The sequence below is a fragment of the Balaenoptera acutorostrata genome, chromosome 1, assembly GCF_949987535.1.
Source record: "Balaenoptera acutorostrata chromosome 1, mBalAcu1.1, whole genome shotgun sequence".
Lineage (NCBI taxonomy): Eukaryota > Metazoa > Chordata > Mammalia > Artiodactyla > Balaenopteridae > Balaenoptera > Balaenoptera acutorostrata.
In genome coordinates, this window is record NC_080064.1 from 45,693,874 (window position 1) to 45,700,410 (window position 6,537).

Genomic DNA, 6,537 nt, shown 5'->3' on the forward strand with positions numbered 1-6,537 from the left:
CGCAGCCCGAGCTATCTAAGATGCCTTCCTTCACCATGCGTTACCTCCAGCAGCCTCTGCTCGTATATCTTGCCTGGTTCCTCCTTCAGCTCCACCTCCTCCACCATTTTGAATGATTAACCCTGTGGAGACATTCTCCATCCTCCTGAAGCTGCCTACAGACCAAGATCTCTTCAATCTAATCAAAGGATTGCTGGATAAACCTTTCAGAACTGTGACACGTTTAAGAAAGTGTCTAGCTCTGGGAGAGCATGTCAAGTCTCATCTTCCTCCTTCACTGAATCCTGATTTCACAGTACTTAGCAAGTATGCTTCCCAGTTAGAGGTTGTAACTACTTCCTTGAAGAGAAAACTTTTTTCTTCCTCTTTGTAATCTTTTTTGTTGTGAATGACTTTTGAGGAAGAGGTGGAGTAAAAATCCCTTTACCATCTTTAACCAGAAGTAACCATTCTATATTTATATATGATTTATATCCCATTATAAAGTATGATATATGATGTCTGTATATATCATACTTACTAATGTATGGATGCAGAGTCGTCTCCAGATTCCCATTTTATAAACAGCATTGCTAGACATCTTTGTCCATTTGTCACTTATCTGATTAGTTTATTAGAATAGATTCCTAGAAATGGAATTTCTGTGTCAAAGGCTGTACACATGTTTAAAACTTTGATGCACTCTGCCACATATTAGTTTTTAGAAGGTTTGTTACCGGGGTCAAGCTACAAAGGGCTGTTGGAATATCACCTAGAAGGGGAAGGTCCCAAAAGATGCCTCACACAGAGAGGCATTCTTGAGATATAACTCACAGCACAGTGCTTTTTGAAAAAGTCTGTGTAAGTAAGTGATAGACACAATTTTCATCTGTATAATATTTCTTTGCCTTGCTTGAGTACATGGTTAAAAAGTTATTAGATTTTTACTTTTTTATCCAATCCTTTAAATAAATACTGATTGGTTAACTTTATGCAAGGCATTGTGACAGGCACTGGCCCACAGTAAGTGATCCAAACATGTATATATTATTAGCTAGCTTTATTAAAAACTCCTCAAGGATTTTACAGTATAAAGAGATATAGACATGCAAATAAATGAACAATGTTCATTTAGTCAACAAATATTTATTGAAAATCTGCTATGTGCCAGGCACTTTTCTACGTCCTGAGGATACAGTCATGATCAAAAGCAACAAAACTCCCTGCCCTGTGGAACTTACATTCTGGTGAAGCAGAGAGACAATAAACATGATATACAGGATAAGTAAGACAAAATAGATAGTGATGAGCAGGGCTGTCCCTAAAAGGGTATGGAAGCCAAGGGCAATTCATTCATTTGAGCCCCCAACCCAAGATATTCACGCTTGAAAGGAGGCTGCACTGCCCTCTTTCATAGTATGCTTGGGATATCATTAACGAAAAAAGAATCTAAGTTGAATTTTAGAGGTAGTGAGAAAAGAGGAATAAGGTACAAGAACCCTTGAAGCACAGGATACAGGCTGGCTACCTCAGCTGCCTAAACCCATGGGCAGGGGGGCAGGGTTGGGGGTGGGAGTCTGGTGGTGAGGGTAGGGAGGCTCCGTAATTTGTGAGGAAGGCCTCACTGAGAAGAAGATTTTGAGTAAGGATCTGAAATAAATGAGGAAGCTAGCTGTATAGATACCTAAGGAAAGAACTTTCCAGGCAGAGGAAACAGCAAATTCAAAGGTCTGAATCAGGAGTTCCCTGGTGGTCCAGTGGTAAAGAATCCGCCTTCCAATGCAGGGGAAGCAGGTTCGATCCCTGGTCAGGGAACTAAGATCCCACATGCCGTGGGGCAGCTAAGCCCGTGCGCCACAACTACTAAGCTCGCGCGCCTCAGCCAGAGAGCCCCACGCCTCAAACTACAGAGCCCACTAGCTCTGGAGCCTGTGCGCCACAACAAGAGAGAGAAAACCCACATGCCACAACTAGAGAGAAGCCCGTGCGCCGCAACAATGATCCCGCATGCCACAACTAAGACCCGACGCAGCCAAAAAAATAAATTAAAAAACCCTCCCCAAAACACAAAGGTCTGAATGGCAGTCAGGAGTTGGTGGGCAGGTGGAGACAAGGCCAAAGGAGGGGGATAGAAGCAAGCCAACTGGGGACAAATGAGACTTTAAAAAGATGATTTGTTCAGCAGTGAAAAACAAAAGGTAAAGCCACATATTATTGTATCTATTGCTTGAGACTTAGAGTGGTTTTATCAACTGAAAATGAGTTTTTAAAGCCTAGGAAAATGAAGGTGAAAGGATGCTGTTTTCAAATATCATAATGTGGTATTACAAGCACTGCACTGAGAACTTCTTCTCTGCATTCACAGAAGAGAGAGACAGAGAAAAAGACTTAAAGATAATTTACTAGGCTTGTGCCAAAGAGATCAATCAGATAACCTCTGGAAATCCCTTCCAGCAATCTGTAAGCCTAACACAGTTTCTTTCTTTTTGTTATTTATTTTTTTTAACATCTTTATTGGAGTATAATTGCTTTACAATGGTGTGTTAGTTTCTGCTTTATAACAAAGTGAATCAGCCATACATACATATATATATATATATCCCCATATCTCCTCCCTCTTGGATCTCCCTCCCACCCTCCCTATCTCACCCCTCTAGATGGTCACAGAGCACTGAGTTGATCTCCCTGTGCTATGTGGCTGCTTCCCACTAGCTAGCTATTTTACATTTGGTAGTGTATATAAGTCCATGCCACTCTCTCACTTTGTCCCAGCTTACCCTTCCCCGTCCCCATGTCAAGTCCATTCTCTATGTCTGTATCTTTATTCCTGTCCTGCCCCTAGGTTCTTCATAACCTTTTTTTTTTTTTTTTTTTAGATTCCATATGTATGTGTTAGCATACGGTATTTGTTTTTCTCTTTCTTACTTCACTCTGTATGACAGACTCTAGGTCCATCCACCTCACTACAAATCACTCAATTTTGTTTCTTTTTATGGCTGAGTAATATTCCATTGTATATATGTGCCACATCTTCTTTATCCATTCATCTGATGATGGACACTTAGATTGCTTCCATGTCCTGGCCATTGTAAATAGAGCTGCAATGAACATTGTGGTACATGACTCTTTCTGAATTATGGTTTTCTCAGGGTATACGCCCAGTAGTGGGATTGCTGGGTCATATGGTAGTTCTATTTTTAGTTTTTTAAGGAACCTCCATACTGTTCTCCATAGTGGCTGTATCAATTTACATTCCCACCAACAGTGCAAGAGGGTTCCTTTTTCTCCACACCCTCTCCAGCATTTATTGTTTGTAGATTTTTGGATGATGGCCATTCTGACTGGTGTGAGGCGATACCTCATTGTAGTTTTGATCTGCATTTCTCTAATGATTAGTGATGTTGAGCATGCTTTCATGTGTTTGTTGGCAATCTGGATATCTTCTTTGGAGAAATGTCTATTTAGGTCTTCTGCCCATTTTTGGATTGGGTTGTTTGTTTTTTTGATATTGAGCTGCATGAGCTGCTTGTATATTTTGGAGATTAATCCTTTGTCAGTTGCTTCGTTTGAAAGTATTTTCTCCCATTCTGAGGGCTGTCTTTTCGTCTTGTTTATGGTTTCCTTTGCTGTGCAAAATCTTTTAAGTTTCATTAGGTCCCATTTGTTTGTTTTTATTTCCATTTCTCTAGGAGGTAGGTCAAAAAGGATCTTGCTGTGATTTATGTCATAGAGTGTTCTGCCTATGTTTTCCTCTAAGAGTTTTATAGTGTCTGGCCTTACATTTAGGTCTTTAATCCATTTTGAGTTTATTTTTGTGTATGGTGTTAGGGAGTGTTCTAATTTCATTCTTTTACCTTTAGTTGGCCAGTTTTCCCAGCACCACTTATTGAAGAGGCTGTCTTTTCTCCACTGTATATTCTTGCCTCCTTTATCAAAGATAAGGTGACCATATGTGCGTGGATTTATCTCTTGGCTTTCTATCCTGTTCCATTGACCTATATTCCTGTTTTTGTGCCTGTACCATACTGTCTTTATTACTGTAGCTTTGTAGTATAGTCTGAAGTCCGGGAGCCTGATTCCTCCAGCTCCGTTTTTCTTTCTCAAGATTGCTTTGTCTATTCGGGGTCTTTTGTGTTTCCATACAAATTAACACAGTGTTTCTTAAACGAAGAATTACTGACATTCCGGTTTAGGAAGCTGGCAAAAGGAAAATCCTCAGTGTTTGATTTTATTGAACATGAACACAATTGCTCTAAGTCCCCTTCCTTTTCAAAAACCTTAAATGGCTCCAGCATTACAGGAAAATATCTGAAAGCATTAAAGGCTCTTTCTGATCTGGCTGCAATGTCTGGTTTTAGTCTTCTCCTTTGCCCTAGTCAGACGTATGTATTCATCACTCCCTAAATACATTTTATGAGAGTACTCACCTTCATATCTTTGACGGCACCAACGTTACTCTTGAAGTACCTTTTCTACTCTCCTCCACTTATTTAAAACTTACCTTTCTGAGAGTAAGTAAATTTGTGCAACAAATCTTGTTAAGGAAATTATCAGAAAGTATCAAAAGCCTTATAACTGTTCCTTACTTTGACTAATTCCCTTCTGGGAATCTCTTCTAAAAAACTCATCTGAGGGACTTCCTTGCTGGTTCAGTGGTTAAGGCTCTGTGCTTCCATTGCAGGGGGTGTGGGTTCGATCCCTGGTTGGGGAACTAAGATCCCGCATGCCGCAGCACGGCCAAAAAAAAAAAAAAAAAATCATCTGAGGGGTAGGCAAAGATTTATGCACAAAGATCTCCTCCGTAGCATTTATTGTTATTTGTCTATTATGAAGAATTTCAAGCATACATTAAAGTAGAAAGACTAGCACAATGAAGCCCCATATATCCATAACCTAGATTCAACAATTTATTGTTATATTTACTTCAATGAACACTTTTTCCTTTAAAAAATATTCAAGTATTTTAAAGCAAATCCCAGATACCATGTTATTTTACCCTACATACTTCTAAATGCATCTCTGAAAAATATGGGCCTTTTCTTAGATAAGCTTAATGCCAGTATCACACTTAGCAAAATGAACAATAAAACCCAGTCCATAAGCAGATTTCCCCAATTATCTTAAAAATGTCTTTTTTTCAGTTGGTTTGCTCAAATCAGCAACCAAATAAAATCCACACATGGCATGTGTTTTTGGGGGCTCTTACATCTCTCTGAATCTAGAGTGGATCCCCTTCCTTAATTAATTAGCATTTTTCATGCCACTGACTTGTTGAAGAAACCAGGTCACTTGTCCTGTAGGATAAGCCATATTCTAGATTTGTCTGTATATCAGCCAGGATAGGCCAGGTTATGCCGGGGTAACAAGCATCTCCAAAATATGTGACTTGGGAATTCCCCAGTGGTCCAGTGGTTAGGACTCTGCACTTCCACTGCAGGGGGCCCAGGTTTGATCCCTGGTTGGGGAACTAAGATCCCGCACATGGCCAAAGCACACACACAAACAAAAAAAACAATGAAGCTTTATTTCTCCTTCTATGTGTGCCTCAGATTGACTGGGACCTCTGCTACCTGTTATCACTAGTCTCACTCCCAGACCTAGAATGATGAAGTAGTTACTGTGGAGAATATCATTGCTGGTCATTGTGGGAGAGACAAAAGAGCTTTGAAGGGTCTCTTGAAGTCAATTAAATGCTCAGCCTAGAATTCAACTACCCTTCATCTCATTGGCCAGAATTGGTCACATGGCCCTACCCAAACAAAGAAGGCCAGGAAGTATATCTTACCATAGGCAGAGAAGGCACAGATCCGGGCATTTCAGTGAGCTGCATTAATGGCTACAAGTCTATTTGCTTCTTTGTGGTGTCATTTTACTTGTTCCTCTCTCTCTTGAACTTCCTGAAAGTGAAAGATAACTCTAGAATTTGATTTGATTCAGGCTCAGTAATTTTGGCAAGCGCACTTCATAGGTTGGTCTATGTGCTTCATATTGCATCATATCAGGAGGCACCATGTTTAATTGTAGTAGATTCTAGCAGTAGTGGCCACCACTCCCTCCCCACTCCCAATTTAGTTGCACCTCCTTACATCCATGCCCTTGGGTAGACCCCTCTTGTTCTGACTCTGGGCTTGGCCATATAACATGATTTGGGAAACAGGACAATAGCAAATATGATACAAGCAGAGACTCAAAGTGTTGGCACTTTGTGGCTGTCCCTCTTTTGCTACTTTTTAGAATGCTGAGACAGGTAAGAAAGTATCATGTGATAACAAGAAAGCTGGCAAATCCAAAATTTGTAGGGTTGGTCAGTGACCCAGGGAAGAGCTGATGTTGCAATACAAGTCTGAAGGCCCATCTGCTGGCAGAATTCTTTCTTGCCCAGGGGAGGTCAGTCTTTGTTCTACTAAGGTCTTCAACTGATGGACGAGGCCCACCCACATTATGGAGGGCAGTCTGCTTTACACAATGTCCACCAATGTTACTGTCATCTAAAAGATACCTACACAGAAGCATCCAGAATAATGTCTGAACAAATATCTGGGCACTGTGACCCAGTCA

General features: G+C 40.5%; 1 non-coding gene across 1 annotated transcript; it reads left to right on the forward strand.

Annotated features, from left to right (window-relative positions):
- The first annotated feature begins 5,373 nt into the window (after positions 1–5,373).
- TRNAG-UCC (transfer RNA glycine (anticodon UCC)) lies at positions 5,374–5,446 on the forward strand. The gene has a single exon. It is a non-coding gene; the product is annotated as a tRNA-Gly (tRNA).
- The last annotated feature ends 1,091 nt before the right edge of the window (positions 5,447–6,537 follow it).